Source organism: Leopardus geoffroyi, chromosome A1 (assembly GCF_018350155.1).
Source record: "Leopardus geoffroyi isolate Oge1 chromosome A1, O.geoffroyi_Oge1_pat1.0, whole genome shotgun sequence".
Classification (NCBI taxonomy): Eukaryota; Metazoa; Chordata; class Mammalia; order Carnivora; family Felidae; genus Leopardus; species Leopardus geoffroyi.
The window spans coordinates 39,526,240-39,551,373 of NC_059326.1; the positions used below are offsets into that span (position 1 = coordinate 39,526,240).

At 33.5% G+C, this 25,134-nt stretch overlaps 1 long non-coding RNA gene and 1 pseudogene across 1 annotated transcript in view; both read right to left on the bottom strand.

Annotated features, from left to right (window-relative positions):
* The window catches only part of LOC123598385, a 70,555-nt gene that overhangs the window by 39,808 nt on the left and 5,613 nt on the right, over positions 1 to 25,134 (bottom strand). The window lies entirely within an intron of this gene.
* Positions 20,784 to 21,657, bottom strand: LOC123598381 (annotated as a pseudogene).

Sequence of the window (25,134 nt, forward strand, 5' to 3'; positions counted from 1 at the left end):
ATGAATAGCTCCCTGGCTGGCTTGTAGAACAAGATGAAAGATGGTGTCCTGTTTGTATGAGGGGCTATTGGAAAAAACCAAACCAAACAAACAAACAAACAAGCAAACAAACAAAAAACAACTAAGTTGTATTGGAAGACCATGAGTTCATTTGCTTGGCTGAATATGAAGAGTTTTTATGGCCATGTATCTCAGCTCTCCCTAAACATGATCATCACATAGGAAGCTTTTGAAAATATCTCTAAATGTTCTGATTTAATCTTTTTCTTTATGGGATAGATATATCATGTCAATAATTTTTAGAAGCCCATTAATGATGTAATTCAATGTAGATAACCAGATGTTATATAAATGTAAGCTCTCATGCATATTGCTTAAGCATAAAAATCTAATAAAATAGTATTAGAATATTAAATATGTAAAATTAGATTATGAAAAATTTATGATAATGAAGAACCCTTTTTTTCTAGTAAGAAACCATAGTATTAGCCAAGAATTTCATCAATATGTTGCTTTTTTTTCTCCCTGGAGAATTTCTGTATTAGTTTTTCAAAATATTTTCCTCCATTGGTAATGTTGAATATCGGATTCACTTCACATAAGTTTCTTTCTAAGCATGGAAATGTCTTTTCTGGAATTGATGTTTTCCGTTTAACTCCCAAATCTTGTTTTCTTATATTTTTCTCATTCTTTATTTTATTTCATTATTAATACTTTCAATCATGTAAAAATATATCTTATGGTCTTATCCTTTCCTATGTTGTTATTAGTAAATTCACTAATAAGCTATTGCTTTCATAACTGAATTTTACATCAGGTATAGCTTTTGGAAATGTTTCATTTTACTCTGACTTTTTAATATAGTCTACATTAAAAGAACATCATAGTGTTTGCTGTTAATCATAGTTGAAAAATAGCTTCTACAACATTTAATGAAATAAATTTAATACTTAAAAAGAATAAATAAAAAATAAAAACAAAATACTCCTTGCTCATACTCTTTATCTAGCCTGCTTTCCCAATATGTGTCTCATTACTTCCTGGTATTTTTCAATATTCCATTTAAAGAGAATTATATGGTATTTCCTCTACCTATCTGGCAATTTCCTGATTCTCTGCTTTTTTCTCTTGTCATTCATTCTGCAGGATATTTCTCCATAATCCCAATTCTCCTTGTTAGATCAAAAATGCTTTTACATCTATGAGACTTTCCTCATTTCCTTATAAATTCATAAGATTTTAGGGGCACCTGTAACAAAGAAGTGATTATTTGAGGTTTCTATGGTATAATACAAAAAGCATTAGATTTAAAGTTAGATCTTGAGGTTCGACTAATGTGAACCTACCACTGTTACTATTGCGTTTGTGAATTAGCCAAATCCCATACTGTCAGTCATCGCAGAAGTAATAATAGCTATTAATAATAGTGATTATACTATTATTAATACGTGATATTAAAATAAAATAATTGCTAACCAAATTGAAATATGTTAAATATAAATGGGAGATAGTTAAACCCTAGGTTTTAATCTTTGGTTCTCATCTTCTATATGAAAAGATAATTCTTTAGTGTTCATTTTCTATTACCATTGGGTCTACATGAGTTACTGTAGCTTTAAAGTAAGAGTAAAGGAAAATGTGAATAACTGGTCTTTATATTTAATAGGCACTTCAATAAGTGACTGAATGAATAAATGAACTTCAGTAAGAGATACTATATCTCTCCTAGATAGCATTAGGTTGTATATAAAAGTCACTAACATTAGGTTGTATATAAAGTCATTAGGTTGTATATAAAAAGTCATACATTAATATATGTAGTAATTTTTTTTTTAAAAAGAGAATATACTTTGGCAGTTAATAGCATGCTCAAAATCATCACTGGTGAGTTTTAATTTTTTCAAAAAGAAAAGAAGAAGAACTTGGGCTGGGTTGAGAAGAGCAAAACCAGTTTTATGCTCTAGACACCTCTCCTAATTAAGATGAAACATGCTAAATGAAAAAGACATGCTTGAAAAGGGAAATAAACAAAATTACAGAGTGATAGGCTATTTTTATTTTTTAATTTTTTTAAATGTTTATTTATTTTTGAGAGAGGGAGAGAGTGCGCGCGAGCAGGGGAGGGGCAGAGAGAGAGACACAGAATCCGAAGCAGGCTTCAGGCTCTGAGCTGACAGCACAGAGCCGGTACGGGGCTTGAACCCATTAACTGCAAGATCATGACCTGAGCTGAAGTTGGATGCTTAATGGAGTGAGCCACCCAGGCACTCCAGGAGGCTATTTTTAAAAAGGCCACAGGTGGGGGTACTTGGCTGGCTCAGTTGGTAGACCATGCAACTCTTGATTAAGAGTTTGAGCCCCATACTGACAGTAGAGTTTACTTAAAAAAAAAAAAAAAAGGCCATAGGTAAATGCTTCAAAAAACATTTATTGAGTTCCCACTATGACCTAGACAATATGGTAAAATTTAGCTTTACACTGATCTTAAATTGATGGCTGATTAATTATTTTGCTTCTCTGTTGATCTGTTAGCACAATGGTACGCTCCAGAAACAAAACAAACAGACAAAAATGAAACCTAACCCAAACAACTGTTTATATCCTCACTGTCATTTCTCCAGTTTTCAACTTACACTGCCGAAAGGATTGTAAGAAATATGAAAAATCATGGCATATAACGCACTAGATGGGAACCGGGAGACAACATTTTCACCGGAGAGACTTGAAAGTGATAATAAAATGGAAGACATATTTCCTCTCTTTAAAAAGAAAATAATAACCTAACTTACAGTGTGTTAGTTTTTCAGTTAATACAGATGATTATTCTGTATTTATTCAAGTGGAGTCACTTCCTTTAAAAAGCTATGCACAGCTGAAGCTAAAGAACTTTAGTCTGAATTCTTACCTTAGGTCTGTTTGATATGAGGATGACTCTGAGAGCAGAAGCATCCTCTGCATAAATGCCAAAATGTGCTTTGATTGAACATGCTTCCCTGCACCCATCTAAGACACATACTCACTCAACTACCTTCAGTGTGTTGGGGATTCCATTGAGTCTCTTCTTACTCTACTAATCTGCAATACCTATTTCATATGAATTAGAGAATTCAGAACCTAAAAGAAAGCTTCCTCTAGTTTGACCCTGTCTATTTACAGATAGACTTGCCTGAGGTTAAGTAGCTTTCTACTAAAAGAGGAGTGAAAACCAGGATTCTCTATCTCTGTCTAATTTTAGAATAAAACACAGTATAGTCATTTTTTTTAGTCCTGTCTGCTGGCACCATGTAATTGATCTTTCCAGACTTTTGTACATAAAAAACATAAGATATAAGGTATCCTTCATAAAACTATGAAATAATTCCATAACTCTAAATGCATATAAATCTTGAATTCAATCATATACTATAGAAATAGACATAAATATGGATTTTTTCTAGAATTTGTTTTACTAACAACAACAAAAAAGGAAACAGATACATTAAATAAGCCAAATTTTAACCTAAACAGGAAGCATTTCTCTATATACCTTGGGATTTCTCTATTCCTTTAAAGCTACAACACTTAAAAATGTCAGAACCATTTGGCAATAATTGTTGAAGATACGCATGTGACACACACTTTTATTTTTTCTTTTGTTCTATTTACTGCTGAATTATGGTAAAATACATTTGGGGAAAAAAAAATAATCATCCACAGACGAGAAATGTAAAATGAGCTGTAGGTATGTTAACAACCTTTCAGTTAAAGCAACTGTTGTTTGGCATTAAAAAACAAAACAAACAAACAAAAACCTTCAATGAGTTACTATCTCTGAGATCTCATTTAATCTGAGATACAGTTTTAAACTATTAACATTTTAATTCTATACTGTTCTAAATTTAAATACCTTCTATGGCATTATAAAATCAGATATCTTAAGAAAAATAGACTTTAAAAAGTCCAATATTTATTAGAAGTAAACTGAGCAATGATAAACTATTACTTTCTGTTTTAAAAGTCCATTTATTTTCCTTCTGATAAGACATAATTTAAAAAAATTTTGAAGGAAACATTAAGAAACAAAAAAATAAAATATTATTACTTCTATTTTAGCGTGGTTCATTAAATCTAAGGATAATTAGGAATTATTAAATCCTATAAAAATGAATGTGAATACTTTTATCAGTGAACAAAAAACACTTATAGTGCATCTGGGGATAGTTCCTAAATATCAAAAAAGTATATTTATAAAATGTAATAATTCATTACATATGTATGTGCTTTTAATTTAATAAGCATATTTTAATGTTTCTCCCTTTTGATATTTACAAAAGTAATAAAGGAAAAGAATCAAGCAACACTATTACCTCAAATATAAAGAAAAAGGAATAAAAGAGAATGACTACAGATTTTTATTCACAAACTGTCACTTCAACATTTCTGGGCTTACCCCACAGGTTGTGTGACCGACTATACACAATTCATGGCAGCCTCTAGTTCATTAGCTAATGGAATCATCTAGGCTTTTCCATCTATAAGTTCTATAGAGGTTGCTCCTAATGTTTTAAGAGCCTTTTAGCTTTATATTTTGTATTACTTTATAAATATTGTTCCATTTTTTAATTAAGAAATCAAGCTCTGGACAAATCTTAAAATCCCACAGAAAATAGCTACTTTTAATGGAACTTTCTTGTAAGACTAGAAGTGAGATCAAATAGTGACAGAGCATCATATTCAGGGGATTGCAAATTGTATTTCACAGTCCTTGGACTGCTTTATTCAATGAGTAAAACTGATAAAAATCATTTTTTGAAGAATGTGGGACACTTGGCACTTACGTGGGTTGAAAACCATTGATTTAGTTTAATCCAGTGGAACAGTCTTCTTAAAGTATGTGTGGTGACGTACTAAATTTTTGTTTTACCTTTTTCTTTTTTTCTCCTGTTTTTGTAAAATAAAATAAAAATGAATAACTAGAAAAATTCAACAAAAGCAAATATACAAAATTTAAGTCCTCAGTGTTCTAAATATTAGATTTAATAAACTGTATATAATATTTAAATTAATAAATCAGAAAAATATCACAGAATGAAATATGTAGAATGTACACATATACAGAATATATGTGTAGATTATTGAAAGCATCCTAGTAGATGTATAATTTGGAAAATCATTACATACACAGCATTTTGTTGTTAGGAGTGAAATAAGGATTCTGAATGCTGAATATCTATACACTTAAATTGAACAAACACATTCCCAATTTCTTTACATATCTACCAGTTTAGTGACAAACTGGACTGCCACTGGTCTGCAGAGCATGCTTGGAGTAGCACCAGCCCAAAAGACAGTTATTGGTTGATATCCAGTATCTATACTCTCTTCCCATTTTCCCATTCAGACTTTCTTTGGAGAACAAGTGTTTTCCTCTTATTAAAGTCAACTTATAGTTTGGGTAGAATTGACTCATTTCCTAGACTTATTTGGCCTAAATTAAACCGTGTAATTCCACCCCTTATACAAGTGTTGGTTCAAGTTTGGGCGCTCGACTTAAGTTAGCCCAATCAAAATAAAACTCAGAAGCTTTTCTTTATTTTGTAATAGTTAAGTGATACTCTATTAGTGTGAATACAAAAACGTGACTTTAGAAGCTATGGCACCAGAAAGAGAAGGGGCCTTAGAATGACGTTGTGATTGCAAAAGGCAGAGAAGTGATCTAGAAAGGCATTGGGTCAGTGATATATTTTACCTTAATTAAAAATGCATAATATGGAACAGCAGTCTTTTGCAAAAGTACATAAAACAAAAGGTACACAATGCATACCTTTACACAGTTGCCTATAACTGGAAGGGTACACAATGCATACCTTTACACAGTTGCCTATAAAGGAAGGAGAATGGGAGTGAAAAATTGGGTTAAAATAGAAACAGTTATTAGATAGGACTTACACAGAGAAACAAATACGCTTAATTGAAAACTCTGCACCCACTGTCATGCATAACTACCTATACCGACGTCTAAGTCCATATCTGCATCCATAAATACCACTGTTCAGAAAGTTGTGTTCATGTTGACATTGGTGAGTGGCTGGATAAAACCAACTTTGAAACCTTCCTTGTTAACAGTCAATAAAAGGAAACTGTGAACAGCATAACCTGTTGGCTACTGTTGTGTACTTTAGTTCATTTTATAACCCCAAAATAAAATTTAATTTTGTTTCTACAGTCAGCATTCACTTATATTCATCACACATTTATTAACTTGTTCTTCATTCCTTTCATTTTACAAAATTTCCCATTTTCGATTATTGTCCTTCCATATGAAATACAACTTTGAAAATATTCTTTAAAGAGGTCTATTGATGGCAAATTTCTCCATTGTTCTAAAAATAAATTTTTTGTTGCTCTATTATGAAATGTAATTAAGTTTTAAGTGGAAAGTCATGTTTTCTAAGAAAATTTATATATGTATGTTATCCCACTAATAAGAAAACAGCAGTAAATGTAACATTTTATCGGAAGACATTTTATCATCTTTCTTCCTACCCCTTTACCCCCACCCTCTGCCACTTCTATTTGTTCTCTAGATTTCCTCTTTCTCTTCTTGAATTCGTGTTTTATTGGGATGTCCTAGGTGTAGATTCATTTTTATTTATCCTTCATGGTTTTATTGAGATCTATGGATCAGAATGTCTTATAAGTTGTGAAAAATTTTCAAATCTTATTCTTCAAATGTCCTTCTGATTACTTTTTTTTCTTTCTTTTTTTGTGTAGAACTCTGATTAGATACACTAAGAATATAGCTATGTCTTCCCAGTTCTGTAAATGGATCAGAGGGAGGTGCTCTCCTCAATTGAATGCCTACTTTGGGTAAATGCTGGCTTTTGTCTTCTATGTTTCACAAACTACCTCAAAATGTATACTGTGCAGAGACCAGAACAAAGTGAAATATTGAACACAAAGATAATTTACTGAACTGGATAAACTAAAGTTTCAGTTTTCATAGGTTCAAAATTTGTGAAGGTGACATTTGCAGGTCTGGTCGGGGTATAGGTAAGCAGAGTGCTAGAAATTAGAGTTCCTCTTATTCATATTTAAAATATTTAAAAAGATATGTAATTATTGAAATGTATATATGCACATTTAATGTTTTTGCAAGAGAGTGTGCTTTGTACTGTTCAAAGTAAACTCATTTTGGTTTACATTCTCCCTGAATATGAGTAAGTCTTTTAGAGACTGTTTACGGCCACCTGACAGCTTACCACTTTCATTTAAATCTAGCTCTAAGTTGCTTCTGTTTATATGTGAATACGTACACACATACAGACATGCAAAGACACACTGTCTCTTAGAGTGGTTTAAAATTTCACTTTCTGGTAAAATGTATAATGATACCAATAAGAATGAACATGTCAAAAGGAACAATGGTTCTTAGCATAAAATGAAATTGGGGGTAATATTAAAAGCTGCTGTAGCTTAGATCCATGATGTTAAAATGCTTTTGAGGTGATGGAATAAGTACAAAATTTGGGGGGAAGGGACAATGGTGGTAAGCAAAATGAGTGCTGTGAAAGGGCTCTAATTAGAAACATCTTAGGGAAATTTGTCATAACTCATGTGCTTGCTCCCTGCTTTACTTTTTAGAATATAAAACTGACTTGGAAAAGTAGAATGGAGGTGGAAAATGAGAAAAAGACATGCATGACATTTTCTGTTTTGTAGAAGTATTTACTCTATTTAAAAATATGAAGTGAATTTATGCTATAAGAATAATTTATTTCCACAAATCACTGTTATTTATCTTTGTGAATAGTATGCATATGACCTCTCGCTAAAAATTGGATGAATAACCTCTTACATTACTTAGTAGATATGCATGTGTGCATGTGTGGTTTTGCACCTTTATGCTTTCGTTTGTTTTCCTCGGTTAAAGCAAATAAACATATAAATGGGCTTTATATAACTACTCATCCTGATATTGGTTATAATAGTTATAAGTAGATGAGGTTTTAAACTAAATCTAAAACTCACCCACCCTTCATAATTAATACCAAATTTGTTGATGCAGTAATGCAGTTCTCCTTGCCCATCATATTTTATGAGGGTATAAGGATTGAAGTTACCTTCTCTGAGTCCATTTTTAAAAAAATATGTGGCTTTAGCAAATTAAATCCATGAACCTCCACCGTCAGTTTAACACATAGTTGACATTGTCTCACAATGTGAAATTTGCTCACCCAAAGTAGAATGTGATGTAGAGAATAATGAGTTTTTAGATTGTTTGTTGGCAGAAAAGTGACATGCTGGAAATGATCTGTTCTGTGTATCCAATAGTATTCAACTGATGTTCAATGAAATTTAGGCCAGAAAAGATATGGAAGTCATTAGTAAATGAACTGAACTTGACAGTTCCATATATAAACTGCTCTAAATGTATCTAGATAGAGGCGGCATTAACAAATAAAACCTATTTTTTAAAAACGTGTGGGGCGCCTGGGTGGCGCAGTCGGTTAAGCGTCCGACTTCAGCCAGGTCACGATCTCGCGGTCCGTGAGTTCGAGCCCCGCGTCAGGCTCTGGTGATGGCTCAGAGCCTGGAGCCTGTTTCCGATTCTGTGTCTCCCTCTCTCTCTGCCCCTCCCTCGTTCATGCTGTGTCTCTCTCTGTCCCAAAAATAAATAAACGTTGAAAACGTGAACATACCCTTCTTTCTCAAGTGTATAAAGCTAGAATGTAAATTGTTGTGCTATAACTAATGTATGCAATAGAGCTACATAAAAGCTCTAAAATTAATAATAATATTAATAATATGATTATTCAAAAAGATAATGTATTCTCTGGTTATTTGAAACCTTCAGTCATTAAGTACATCATCTAATATTTATCTTATTGAAACATGTATGAATAAAATCTGGAAATCACGGCACCTTGTTTATTTCTTCATCCACTGATTTAAAAGAACCATCAAGATTGCTTTGGCTATTTGGGGTCTTTTCTGGTTCCATACAAATTTTGGGATTATTTGTTCTAGCTCTGTGCAGAATGCTGGTGTTATTTTGATAGGGATTGCATTGAATATGTAGATTGTTTTGGGTAGCATCGACATTTTAACAATATTTGTTCTTCCTATCCAAGAGCATGGAATCTTTTTCCATTCTTTTGTGTCTTCTTCAATTTCTTTCATAAGCTTTCTATAGTTTTCAGTGTACAGATTTTTTACCTTTTTGGTTTGATTTATTCCTAGGTATTTTATGGGTTTTGGTGCAACTGTAACTGGGATCGATTGCTTGATTTCTCTTTCTGTCGTTTCATTGTTGGTGTACACGAATGCAACTGATTTCTGTGCATTGATTTCATATCCTGCAACTTTGCTGAATTCATGAATCAATTATAACAGTTTTCAGTGGAATCTTCTGGGTTTTCCATGTGGAGTATCATGTCATCTGCAAAGAGTGAAAGTTTGACCTCCTCCTGGCTGATTTGGATGCCTTTTATTTCTTTGTGTTGTCTAATTGCAGAGGCTAAGACTTCCAATACTATGTTGAATAAGAGTGGTGAGATTGGACATCCCTGTCTTGTTCCTGACCTTAGGGGGAAAGCTCTCAGTTTTTCCCCATTGAGGATGATATTAGCATTGGGTTGTTCATATATGACTTCAAGCTATACTACAAAGTTATAATCATCAAGACAGTATGGTAGTGGAACAAGAACAGACACTCAGATCAGTGGAACAGAATAGAGAACCCAGAAATGGACCCACAAACGTATGGCCAACTAATCTTTGACAAAGCAGGAAAGAATATCCAATGGAATAAAGACAGTCTCTTCAGCAAGTGGTGCTGGGAAAACTGGACAGAGACATGCAAAAGAATGAACCTGGACCACTTGCTTACACCATACACAAAAATAAACTCAAAATGGATGATATACCTACATGTAAGACAGGAAGCCATCAAAATCCTCCAGGAGGAAGCAGGCAAAAACCTCTTTGACCTTGGCCTCAGCAGATTCTTACTCAACATGTCTCCAGAGACAAGAGAAACAAAAGCAAAAATGAACTACTGGGACCTCATCAAAATAAAAATCTTCTGCACAGTGAAGGAAACAATCAGCAAAACTAAAAGGCAACTGAAAGAATGGGAGAAGATATTTGCAAATGACATATCAGATAAAGGGTTAGTATCCAAAATTGATAAAGAACTTATCAAACTTAACACCCAAAAAACAAACAATCCAGTGAAGAAATGGGCAAAAGACATGAATAGACACTTCTTCAAAGAAGACATCCAGATGGCCAACCGACACATGAAAAAATGCTCCACATCACTCATCATCTGGGAAATACAAATCAAAACCACAATAGATACCACCTTACACCTGTTAGAATGGCTAACATTAACAACTCAGGCAACAACAGATTTAGCGAGGATGCAGAGAAAGAGGATCTCCTTTACATTGTTGGTGGGAATGCAAGCTGGTGCAGCCACTCTGGAAGACAGTATGGAGGTTCCTCAAAAAACTAAAAATGGAACTACCCTACGACCCAGCAATTGCACTACTAGGCATTTACCCAAGGGATACAGGTGTTTTGTTTCGAAGGGACACATGCACCCCAATGTTTATAGCAGCACTATCAACAATAGCCAAAGTATGGAAAGAGTCCAAACGTCCATCGATGGACAAATGGATAAAGAAGATGTGGCATATATATATATATATATATATATATATATATATGTGTGTGTGTGTATACACAATGGAGTATTACTCGGCAATCAAAAAGAATGAAATCTTGTCATTTACAACTACATGGATGGAGCTGGAGGGTATTATGCTAAGTGAAATTAGTCAGTCAGAAGACAAAAATCATATGACTTCACTCATACGAAGACTTTAAGAGACAAAACAGATGGACATAATGGAGGGGAAACAAAAACAATATAAAAACAGGGAAGGAGACAAAACAAGAGACTCATTAATATGGAGAACAAACTGAGGGTTACTGGAGGTGTTGTGGGAGGGGGGATGGGCTAAATGGGTAAGGGGCACTAAGGAATCTACTCTTGAAATCACTGTTGCACTATAGACTGACTAATTTGGACATAAATTTAAAAAAATAAATAATAAAATAAAAATAATAAAAATAAAAGAAGAAACACTTCAAAATAATTAGCATCAGTTGCTTTTTATACATGGAAATAAAACTTACTTCATCATCTGTGTTAATGATTCAATCTTAAAATTTATGATTCCTTAATTTAATTTTTCAGGACAATTTTTTTTTTATCATTCTCTACAACTTCTTTGTATGTTAGAAGATATAATTTAGATAATTGTCTTTGGTTACTTTATATTGTTACCACTAAAACCTTCTCTATTTGTTATCTTTGTTGAAGAAACTAATATACAGGAAGTAAGAATGTTTTGACCAATGTAAACTGGCAAAAGTTCTTAGAAAATACTGGTTAGTTCATACCCTATTAAATCTTTCAATTTAGATATTGCACTGAGTATCTAAGTTGAATATAAGTTGATATAAAATAATATGGCTGTAAAGTTTTTCTGTTTTTTTTTTCCCTTGGGTGTTTAGTATAACATTAACAGAGACAGTTAAATATACACAATTATACAATGCTACTTAATTTTACATTTAATAGTAATTATAATTACAAAGGATGGCCTGGCTAGGGCTGATCAAATGTCCTCTTCCCTGGGGAAAGGTGAAATGCAACATTATGCAAATTTATTTCACAGTGGCTTCTTGGTGATTTTTTTTTTTTTCAATTCTTGGGCCTTTTTACCTCTATCTTCTCTGACATGTGTTCCTTCATGCAGAAATACCCTTCTTTTCTAAATTTTTGGAATCTCTTGGACATTGGCATTGTTTTGATTAATGATCTCATTTTTATTCATTCTAGTTAGATCTTGCTGAACAAAAATGTCCTTTTCTTAACTTTAGCAATGACTTTTTATTCTTAAGGTTACCACTGAGGCACTCAAACATTACTCTATGCAAGTTCTCAGACACCTTTATAAAACAGAGCTTTAGAACTCAAGGCTCCTAATCAGCAAGTCCTTTTCTTTTTGTTCAATAAGAACATTTGCTATTAAGTAGCCGAAATTTAGAAAGAATTTTACTATCTTTATTTAATCTACACAATAAAATTGGTCTGCTAAATTCAACATTATGATCATCATACAATAAACACATTATCACTCATAATACCTCAAATCCATGCATGTATTTGTTCTGTTCATTTTTACTCTAATGCCTTTCTATTTTCAATCATTATATTTAAAAAGAGGAACTTAATTCCTTACTGTGTCACATAGTGTTTTGGATGTATTAAATATTTTATATGCATTATAGTGAGACATATTTGATATTCTTGTTTGGTGAAACCAAGGTAAATTGGAAAAATTTGTTTAACCTCTCCTTCAGAGGAATTTACCGAGCATATTCAAAAAGAAGAGAACATGACTGTATTTTCATTGAGATATGCACATCTACTTCCCTGTAACCTGATGGAAACATTCAGAGTTGAATTATATTTTATGTTTGTAGGTCGAACAAAAGGTGTTTTTTATATTATTTAGTTTTCAGGTACTGTATGTATTCACACCATTAATTATTAATTATTCACAGATTTGCTTAATAATTGTCAAGGCTTTATTCTGAGTTGCACTGGACAGGGGCATGTCAATTCATTTCTTTTGTCTGTCTATATCCTCTATATATATTACTGCAGTCAAATTGCTCAAGAAACCATGGCATCAATTGTTAAGGTGGCCAAACGAACTGCAGTATTCTCTAGCCAATGCATTTTTCACAGAAATGTTACAATATAGTGACTTTGATCTAAAGGCAATTTAAATATAAACAAATTCAATATTAGTTCAGCTACAATCTGTCAATTATCTTCATATTTCCTATGTGAATACATTTTCTAATATAATACAGCTTCTATGAAACAAATAGTGCTATTTATTTTCATGCTTTATCTTAAATATAAAATATTAACTTTCATGTAAGCAATCACTGGTACAGAGAGAACATTGGGAAACATATTGGAAATTAACATAATTATATCAAGAGTTCCCTAGCGGTCAAGAGCATTAGTACTCAAATTGCATTATGAATATGCAAATCCAATATTTTTGATTTAGGTCATTTGTCACTGGTATCAGAAATTGCAAGTCACTGCTGGGCTGTCTAAACTTCTGAAAGAGCTTCAGATGACTGGTGACTTAATTCAAAAGAACCTTCTGGTACATCAACAATCTATCTGAACTGTATAAGATCCACTGATAGGCAAATTTCCTTTATGTTCTCACTGTGTTTAAGCACTAGCACACAATCCCCCTTTCCATTCATCTTATGTTTTGGAGTGATGGAAAGGCACTGAATGAAGAGCAATTCCTCTGAAACTGGTCTTTATCAGAAGCAATTATATTTGGGTACAATATGAATTCAGAATCAAACTTACATTCGGTTTGCTCACCTACCTAGTGCTTATTCCTCTGTTGTGCAAGGATCATTACTTTTAAACTGTGAGTTTAGATCATTAATTTATTAATTTTTAACTGTGATTACAGATATTCAGCTTGCAGCTGGATTTATATAGCATGCAAACACTTGTATAGGGCATAAAATTTGAACAGGTCATAAGTGCAGAAGTGGTGTTGCTAGATACTTATCGCATGCCATGACAAATGGGTGCAGCTCAATGAATCGGATATTAGAATGTTATTTTGCAGCATACTTCAGCCACTTCCGTAGAGACAAGGCTGCTGTTAGTTGCATACTAAATATTGTTCTGACTTAGATCATTCCATCCAAATATACACAGGTAAAAGAAAGGAATTAAACTAATAAGTGATCAATAATTTTCAAGATAAATGAAAAGAAAAAAACAATATTGGCTACAAATTTGCCTCTCTTCAGGAACTTACCTGTTTCATAACTTTGCCAAATTATATGACCTCTCTAAGATTTATTTACAGGATGATTATGAGAATTAAATAGTATTCATAGTAAGCAATTAACAGCATGCTTGGTATATAAAAGATACCAGAGAACACTTAGAAAGTAAGTTTATTGTTATAAAACTGTGTATTTTTTGGAATAAGTAGTGCCTAGTGTTTTGAAATTATCCCTCCAATCTCATTTTCTCTTGACATCCAGCTCACTCACTCCCACTGCAGCCATATTGGATCTCTGTGCTTCTTGGACACTCCCAAGTATTCACTCTTCACAGGGCCTTTGCCCTCAGCACTCTGTCCCCATGCAGCCATGTGGCTCACTTCCTCTCTTCTGTCAAATTTTTGCTCATATCACACTCTAGCAATGAGGTCTCCTCCTGGCTACTCTTTATACCCCAGTTACAGTGCTTTTGAAGTCTTTATAAAATAGCAATATGCTCACACCTGGCAGTTTATAATCTCCCTTACCTAACCTGTTTTTTTTTTTCTTTTCAGTAAATTTCACTGTTTAGCTTATAATAAATTTAATCATTCATTCATTTATTATCCTCTTCTCCCACTCCTCATTCCAAATAAAACATAAATTCCATAAGGCTAAGAAGATTATGTTTCCTTCAAAGCATTTTCTCTAGCATCAACAGTGCTGGACAAAATCTATATTATTTTTAAATGAATGAATAAAGAATAAATGCATTTTTAATTTTTACGTATTAGACATAATTTAATACTATATTTAACAATATTACCTAGTCTCTATCTTTTAATCCAGAACAATGCAAATCTAGATTCTTTTATCCCAGGGATAGATTTTCACGTGTCCATCCATTAATTATTTTTAAGTTAGGGCTTAAATTATAATTTTCTTTTTATTTAATGAATACAAAATATGTCTGTGGGCTTTATCCGTACAATAAACAGCTACTCTCTTGCCCCATTTCTAGGAAATAATAGGTATTGATCTGTAGTCTCCATCTGGAATCAAAAACTAAAGGTAACTTCTCAGGCAAAAAAAAAGATCGTTCAAGAATGACACACTCAATTCACACAGTATTTATCAAGCACCTACTATGTTTGCTATAGCTCTAAGAGCTACAGAGAAAATGAAGATGAAAAGAAATACTATATCTTTGAACATGTTTAATATTTTTGAGAATACGAGAGGCACATGGTAACCACATAAAAGATCTTAACAAGTCAACCATTTCTCCTTTCTTTTCCTAATGTCTTGCTTATGTATTAAATATATTCACAGAGTAAACACATTGAGAATCTCAGTAAGTTCAATAAAAACCTCAGCTCCTCAACAGAATCACTACCCTGGGGCTGTTTGTAGTTTCCAACATACAAAAGTCAGTACTACATTAAAATTAGATGATCTATATTAAAAATCTGTATGAATGAAAACAAATAGCATCAAAGGAAAATGTTTATCAATTGGGTACCCAATCTTCACAGGAACTTATATTCCTTAAAAGTAAATTTAATATTGTTAAAAGATTTTTCAATGATTAAACGAATTCAAAAATGTTTATTGTGGTCTCAGTAAATATTGCTAATATAAGAAAGCTTTGATTTTTTAATTAATTAATTTTAATAAGCTATATTCTTTAGCTTGCACAGAAGACCATGATGTTTTAACTGAAAAATGGTCAGAGTATTTCCAAATATCTTGTTGGTCCTAAAAATGTTCTAGATATGTTTATTCTTTTTGGTAAAGCGTCATGTAAACTGCTACTCATAAATATGTCATAAATGAAGGACATGGCACGAGGTGAGAAGTTCTTAGGAAAGGAAGTGTGTAAAACCAACCTCAATAATGAAAGACCTTTCTAAGCACTCTTAAGTTATTTGCTTTTTTTTTCCTCCAGCATATACACTTCTTAGATCTAGTACATCAGCATTAACTAATAATTGCCTTTACTTTATGTTTCTCAATATAAGAGAAACATACAAACATACTCACCCTTAACCACCATTAAATAAAATGTTGCTTAAAATTTATCAATCAAATCTCAAATTGACAGATTCCTACTAAAATTAAAGATTCAGTCATAATGGAAAGCTCAAATCTGTTTCCTTATTCAAAAATAATAAAGTTTTCTTGACTATTAAAAATGATACCAATTTCTCTTATCACGTAATTACTTCAATTGCCTCTCCCACACACTTTTAGCAAAATTATACATTGTCCTATCTTGCTGTTAGTTATTTTATTATGTTAATGTCATTTCACAAGATGATATATTTTTTAAAAACCTGTTAGCTTTATAAACCTATATCTCAATTGCTTATTCTTTATGAACCAAAAAAGTTTGTAGTATTCCTTTTAAAGTGTTTGCTAGAAGACAGGAATCAGAAGATATATAAGATGTAGTGTCCTGTCTCTCAAAGATCCTCAGGATCATCCTACAGGTGTCTCTGTGTTCTTTGAACGGGCCAAGGTCTTTTCCTACCTTAGTATTTTTGCACTTGCTGCTCTTACTTCCCAGAATGCTCTTTGATTGGATACCATCAATTCATCCATATTCCTATCCTTTGGTCTTAGGACATATCCTTAGCAGGGTCTTTTCTGATCGTTTTACAGAGGATGGATGCTTTGAATATGCTTCACTCAGTCACATATTTTGTCATATATTACCCAATTTGTTAATTTCATGACATTTCTCACAATCTGCAGTCATCTTGTTTATTTACTCTAACTTCTCCTTACCCCATGCATGTGAACCCTGTTAGGAAGAGAACATATCTCTCTTAACTTACTATATTTTCTTGCTCAAAACCTGTGCTGACACTCAATAAGTGTATTAAATTAATAAACAAATGTTGTTAAATAGTATGAGGAAAACAGTTACTCTAAAGGAGAAAGCTTGATAAAGCTTTAGAGACTTCATGACATTTAAGTTGATTGTTACAGAGTGAAGGGAACACTTCCAGGTTGAATAAAAATCATTCACTACTTCATAGAAGTAAAGAAAAACCTATCATTTAGTGGATGTATGTTTCTATTATTAATACATGAGACTTTAAAGGATTTTCTATCTTAAGAAAATATAAATCATTTGTACCAGAAAACTCAAACTATTTAGGGGGGAAAATGTCCACAAAATGCAAGGAAGTTGAAATGTTTGTCATTTGTCACTTAAATTATTTTAAGATTTTGTGGTGTGCTATACCATTCACTGTCAGTCATGGAATTATTATTATTGTTGTTGTTGTTACTGCTATTTTCAAAGTGACATAAGTCTACTGTAAGCAACTTCCATGCCAAAGATTTCTGCTGTGACATTACTCTTCACGGGGAAGGAAAAACGCCCTGCATAGCATTGTCTTCTACTCTGCCGCCATCAGATATATTGGGTAGGAAATGTCATTAGGTTTTCTTTCCAAATCTCATTACCAGCAAGGAGTATATGTCAGGCTGAATAGAAAACATACCAGTTACCATTACAGGCTGATATCAACCCAAGGTAAAGACAGGCAGCTTTGGACAGCAGTCCTAGGTAACAGATTTTGCCTGGTGAAATCTGATGTCTTATTCTATCCCACTACCATTGACATTATATCTATGGATGGAAACAACAGTAGGATTTTTCACCTGCTGCTTCATTTTGCCAGTGACGAAAACAGTTACATGACTTGTAGTTTTTCATTAAGGAAAAGAAAAACGGTATTATTAAAGAACAAATACTTCAGCTTTTGGAATTATAAATTAAGAGTGTAATGTATATCTCTACCTATATTAATCTATGTTTAGTAAGTCAATATAACTTAAAACCAAATTTTATTGCACCTGCGAAAACAGCATTTACTATAATAAATTCTACTGTTTATAGTGATTTTTTCTGTACCTTGCAGAGTAGTTCCTTTATAAATATGTTTTCATTCAGAGTTAAGTTCACAATAGAGTAAATTTTAACATTAGGAAATGTTATTGGGAGTCGAAATGCCAAAGATGTACATGAGGTGAAAGCTCAAAGGAGTGTAATTACTGGAGAGAAAATGATCCCATCTACATAAAATGCAGGGCCAGCCAGTGTTTCCGTGGGTAGCAGCATTTCCATTGAACCATAGAGCTACCTATTGCTGTTGGCTTCTTTCAGAAGCATCTCTCAGCTTGGTACTTAGAGCTACAAATTCATGGGCAACTTCTAATGGTCACAGACATACCTCTGGATGCAGCGATTGCATTTTGCTCAGCGCGTGTTTCTCTGAGGGATAGAAGAATTGAGGAACTCATTCTAGCTGGCTATCTGCTTTAGAAAAATTGTATTTTGGTAGAGAAGATTTGCATTTGTGTCTGATTATCAGAGATAATCTAATAATGCAAACTGTTAAAGAGAAATAGATCCAGACACTTGTTGAAGGCAGTAAAGACAAATTTTATCTGGTACTTTTTCAATAGGAAGGAGAGATTTTGGTGTATCACTGAGCTCAACTCTAAGTTCAACAAGCACAATTTGGAATTCGTGGCCAAAGAGAAAAGTGACAGGGTCAGTAGATGGAAATTTTCTAAGAGGAGAGAATCATGAATAGGGAGATTTTCAGTAAGTTGGCTTAACAAGATTCATGCTACAGGCAGGCCAAAGTGATCAGATATCAAGGGTTGTAATGAGGACTTTAAACAGATATCAAGGGGCATCAGATATCAACAATGCAGGCATTTGGGGGAGATTCTCCTTATACTTCCTTGGCAAGATTCTTGCCAAACTGGGCTAAGCAGGCTAAGGACAGGTCCAAGATGAAGCCTAATTGAAAAAAGGACTAAAATTGGTCAGTGAGACAGTCTTCATCAAAACTTACATATCAAAGTCAGCATGTCCAACTTGGAGCTCTTTTTTCCCCCTCCTAAATCTGTTTCTCCCCAGCCTTTCATTTTATTTAAGGATACCACCAACCATCTTGTTGCTTATATAAAAGTCTCTGACGTCTGATCCATTAGGAAATCCTGTGAGTGCTACTCAACAGGTATATTTTGAACTCTCTACCTTCAATGACATAACCCTAATTCACAATACTATCAGTTCTCACATTGTTTTCTACACTTGCCTCCTTCCTGGTCTTTCTTATTCCATTCCCACCACCCTAACCTCCCGGTGAGAAAGTGTTTTAAGTGTAAACCAAACTCTGCTTAGACTTTTTAATGGAGTATGCAAGGAGAATAGCCAACATATTATTGAGTCTGAAAAGACCCTGCACAATTTGACTCCAACCCAGCCTCCAATATCAATTTCTTTCTACAGTCTCTTCTTCACTTTTGATGCTCTGAATATGCAGCCTCCTTAGTATTTTCATTAATATTCAACAGGCTTTGCATTTGCTGTTCCTTCCTTCTGAAAGTCTTACCTTGGCTTTTTGCAAAGTTCCCTGACTTCCTATCATTCATGTCATAATTTAAATTAAAATGCCAGGCAACTTTTTGTATCTGCTTTATTCTGCAGATTAAGATTTCTAGATTCTTCCTCCTCTCAATACCTATCACACGCATCTTAGTCACCTTGGGCTACCAGAAAAAAAGTACCATGGACTGGGTGGCTTAACAACAGATATTTATTTTCTCACAAGTTTGAATGCTGGGAGTCCAAGATCAAGATGCCAGTATGATTGGGTTCTTGTCAGAGCCTTTTTCCTGGTTTGCAGACTGTTGCCTTCTCACTGTATCTTCACATAGAAGAGAGAAAGAAAGCCCTGGTGTCTCCTCCTCTTCTTATAAAGGCATATTCCATCAGGATGACTCCGCCTTCATGACCTTATCTAAGCTTAATTACCTTCCAAAGGCCCCACTAAATACCATCACACTGAGTATTAGAGCTTCAATATATGATTTTGGGGGGAACATAAATGTTTGTCCATAACAGCCAAAGTTAATAAAATTAAAAGGATATGAAATCCCATCTCATTTAGACCAAACTAAAAATAAATGATTGCATATTAAATATTAATAATTGAAACCCTCAAGTTTTCAAATTGCATTCAATCACATTTGAATGTGAATGAATCACATTTGAATCACATAGCAAAACTGTAGAGCTACCCTTAGCATTCAGTACACATACACATATACAAGTATGAACACCCATTTCCTCTGATCTTGCTCTACATTCTCTGTAAAATCATTCCAAGGAATAGGCCATGTCTTTCCTGCTACTCCAGGATTAGTAAACTGGTATTCTCTCTCTCTCTCTCTCTCTCTCTCTCTCTCTCTCTCCATCTAGATGTAGATAGGTATAGATACAGATATAAATATCTATGTGTGTGTGTGTGTGTGTGTGTGTGTGTGTGTGTGTGTGTGTGAGGGGGGAGATTCTGTCTTTTTTTTCAAGTTTCATTGAGAAATAAATGACATACATCACTGTATCAGTTTAAGGCATACAACATAATAGTTTGATTTACAAATATTACAAATATGATTACTACAGTAGGTTCAGCTAATATCCATCTTCTTATATGGATACAATAAAAGGAAAAGAAAGAAGGGGAAAAATGTTTCTCCTTGTTGTGAGAACTCTGAGGATTTACTTTCTTGTGTATATCACACAGCACTGTTAGGCATAATCATCATGCACATTACATCCCTAGTATTTATTTACCTTATATTTGTAAATTTGTACCTTTTGACCACCTTCTGTTAATTTCCCCCGATTGGTTGTTTTAATAAACCAATTTAATACAAAATTTAACTTGGAACATTGATGTATTTTTATTAGATAACACATGTGAATAATCACCTTACCCAAATAAGAACTATTAGGTATATTTATAGGGAGAAGGTAAACAATGACTTAATAATTTTAACCATCATTACAGTAATGACTCTGTTTATTCTTTTTTTTTTTTTTTTTTTTTACTAGGCAAAGAACTTTATTAATCTTGTTTCAAACTTTATTCCCAGGCTTCTTCAGCTTAATTAGCTGCAAAGAATGAATTGTGTATAAGCAAAAACTGAAAAGAGCTGCAGTATCCAAGAGGCTTGGGCTTAAAAATATTAGAGATCTAGAATTTATCAGATCCATGAACAAAATTTTTAAAAAGCAGGCATAATATAAAATAGCAGCTCCCAGTAACTTCTTCAAGTTTTATCTTCTTCAGAAGTTGACTCATCTCTGTTTGCTTCATTCTTGGAAGCTTCATCAAAGTTCTCCATAAGATCTGGAACTTCATCATCATTATCCTCTCTGGTAGCAAGTGGTGCCTTTCCATCCACAGATTGTTTGGGCAGAGCTTCAGCCAGCCTTCTTAACCTAGTCAGACTGTCTGCACCAAGTTGGTTTAAGATAATGGGCAGCATTTCTGTCAGCTGCTTTGTCTCAGCGCGGCCTGTAATGGTGAAAGTGTTCACTGCCAGGGATGCCTGAACTTTAGGGTTGTTAAAGTGGGTCACTGTTCCGTGGTTTGTGAACATACTCACTTCTTCAAAACCAGAAATATTGTTTACCCCTAACTTCTTTAAGGAGAACTGAAGTTTTTTTTATCATCTGCTGTAGCTGTTCTATGAACCACCTTCTTCTTTCGGGGAGCACTTCCTTTCCCACCAACACGCACTTGTCCTTGCAGTTTGGTGAGTTTCTCTTGGTTCTTGATAGTTTCTTTCATCTTGTTGGAGCGGAAACGGGACCGCGCCTGGGACTAGGGTTGGCGCTCAGAGGGTCTCGGGTAGGCCAGCTGAAATTAGGCGCCTAATTCTGTTTATTCTTCTGCAAGTATCATCCTAAACACTTTTACATTGCATTTTTTGTTTGCTTTAAATTGTTCACACACAGGTACACAGAAACACACAATGAACACACAATGAAGCAGGGGCTACTAGGAAATATTACTTTTAATCAATGAATAATTTAGAACGTACAATAGGTTTCTGTTGCCTTTCTGTTATTGATTTCTAGTTTTATTCCATTATCATCAGAGAATACACTCTGTGGGATGCCAGTTCTTTTAAGTTTATTGAGGCTTGTTTTATGATACAAAATATGACCTATCTTGGTGAATGTCTTATTGGTGCCTAAAATAAAATTGTGTATTCTCCTTTTGTTGAGTGGATTGTTCAATATATATATATCCATTAGATACTGTTTATTGTTTGTGTTCTTCAGATCATCTATGTCCTTTTTAATTTTCTTTCTAGTAGTTCTGTCAGTTTCCAAGAGGGGTGTTGAAAACTGTAATTGTGGATTTGTTTATTTCTCTTTTCAACTCAGTTTTTATGTATTTTTGAAGTTTTATTTTTTAGTGTATACACTTTTATGTCTTCCTGCTGAATTGAACTTTTATCATTATTTAATGTCCTTCTATGTCTCTTATAATTTTATTTGTTCTATGGTCTAATATATATATATAGGTATATATATATATATGTATATATATATATAGACATTTATGTTTGTTTTAAATTAATGTTTTAAATTAATGTTACATGGCATTTATTTTTTCCATTCTTTTATTTTCAATTTGTCAATATCATTGAATTTGTAGTGAGCTTCTTATAATTTGAATATATATGGGGCAATTTTTAAAATCCAATGTCTGGTTTTTGATTTGTGTATTTATATCTTATACATCTAAAGTGATTACTGATACGTTAGTGCTTTACTCTGCCATTTTTATTATTTATTTTCTTTATTTCTTGTTTTCTCTATTCAATACTTTCTGTGGTTACTTGAGTAGTTTTTTTTAAAGATTTTGTCTTGTTTTATCCGCAGATATTCCTCAATTTATGATAGGGTTATGGCCCAATAAACCTAGTGTAATTTGAAAATATTGTAAGTAAAGCACAGGTAATACACCTAACCTACAGAACATAATAATTATCCTAGGCTACCTTAAATGTGCTCAGAACACTTGCTTTACCCTAGAGTTGGACAAAATCATAAACACAAAGACTATTTTATAAGAAAGTACTGACTACCTCATGCAATTGATCGAATACTATACTGAAAGTGAAGCACAGAATAGTTGCACAGGTACAGAATGGGTCTAAGTGTATCATTGTTACCCTTGTTACTGTGTAGCTGACTGGGAGCTGTGGCTTGCTGCCACTGCCCAGAATCACAAGAGACTCTACCAAACATTGCTAGCCTGGGAAAAGATCCAAATACAAAATTGAAAGTAGTTTCTGCTAAATGCATATCAGTTTTGCACCATCATAAAGTTGACATATCCGAAATTGAGCCCTCATAAGTTGGAGACCATCCGTACAGTGTTTTTGAGTATTGTATTTGCGTTGTATCTGTTGTGCTTGCTATGGGTATTACCATATACATGTGTGACAGTGCAGTCTACATGTTCTGTGTTTTACCATTTCAGGTCAAGTATGAAAATTTCATTTCCACTTATATCCCTTGACATTCTCTAGTAAAATATTATCATGATTATCAGATGTTATAAGTTTAGTTTCAACCATCCAACATGACATAAAATCCACGAGGAGAGGGCACTATTGTGTGTGCGTATACTTCTGCCCTACGTACCACACTGATCCTCTGGGACTCTCATCGTGTCTTTTCTGTTCAAAGAACTTCTTTCAGCCAATCTTAAAGTGGGTCTTGTAGCAAAACATTCTTTAGTTTTCCTTCATCTGAGAATTTCCTCATGTCCCCTTCATTCCTGAGGGTATAGTTTTCACCAGATACAGAATTCATAATAGGTAGTTGTTTCCTTCCAGCATTTGGAAAACTGTGTATCACTTTGTTCTGCGCTCCATGATTTCAGATGCATTCTTTGGCATTCAGTTCTCTGACATTCTTTACCTACTGATAATACATCATTTCTCTCTAGCTGCTTTCAAGGTTCGTGGGTTTTTTGTTTTTTGTTTTTGCTTTTTGTTTGTTTTTTGTTTTGTTTTGTGTTTTATCCTCTCTAGCTTTTAGAAGTGTAAATATGATGTGCCTTTGGCATAGATTTCTTTGGGATTATCCTGTTTGGGATTTGGTCAACTGCCAGAATGTGTAAATTTGTGTTTTTGCCAAATTTGGAAAGTTTGCATCTATATTACTGCTTAAAATAGTATCTTAATGTCATTTTTTTTCTTTTCCCTCTGGGATTGGGATGTTAGGAATATTGGGAATTTTGTTGTTATCCCACAAATCCTTGAAACTCCATTTCTTGTCTAGTTTCTCTTCACTGTTCAGGTTGGGTAAATTTTATGAATCTGTCCTCAAGTTCACTGATTCAGTCAACTGTCATCTCTACCACTGGGCCCTTCCATTTTGTTATTTCTGTTCTTGTATGTTTTCATTTCTATAATCCGTTATATATATATATATATATATATATATATATATATACACACACACACACATATATATTAAAATTAAAATTTTTTAATTAATAAACTTTATTTTTAAAGTAATTTGAAATTTTCAGAAAAATTGAGCAGAAAGTATAGAGTTCCCATATACCACTTCATCTGACCCCCAAACATAGATACAGTTTCCCCCATTATTAACATCATGCATTAGTGTGGTACACATTGGTTACAATCAATGAGTCAATATTGACATATTATTATCAACTAAAGTCCATACTTTACATTAGGGTTCATTCTTTTTGTTGTAAATTCTATGGGTTTTAACAAATGTATGGTGACTTGTATCCACCCTAACAGTATCATATTGAAAAATTTTACTACCCTAACAATTCCCTGTGTTTCATTTATTCATCCCCCTCTCCCTTCCCTAGAACCCTTGGCAACTATTGATCTTTTTTTTTTTTTTAATTTTTTTAACATTTATTTTTGAAAGAGAGAGAGACAGAGCATGAGCGGGGGAGGGGCAGAGAGAGAGGGAGACACAGAATCCGAAGCAGGCTGCAGGCTCTGAACCATCAACACAGAGCCCAGTGTGGGACTTGAACCCATGAACTGTGAGATCATGACCTGGGCTAAAGTCAGATACTTAACCGACTGAGCCACCCAGGTGCCCCAAGCAACTATTGATCTTTTTACTGTATCTTTAGTTTTCTTTGGTCGAGAATGTCACATAATTGGAATTATATAGTACATCACCTTTTCAGATAGATTTATTTCTTTAGCAATACAAAATTAAAATTCCCATTCTTTTCATGGCTTGATAGCTTTTTCCTGGAGGGGCACTGAATATATTTCTTGTATCACTGTACAACAGTTTGTTCACCTTGAAGGGCATCTTTGTGTCTTCTAAGTTTTGGCAATTATGGATTAAAT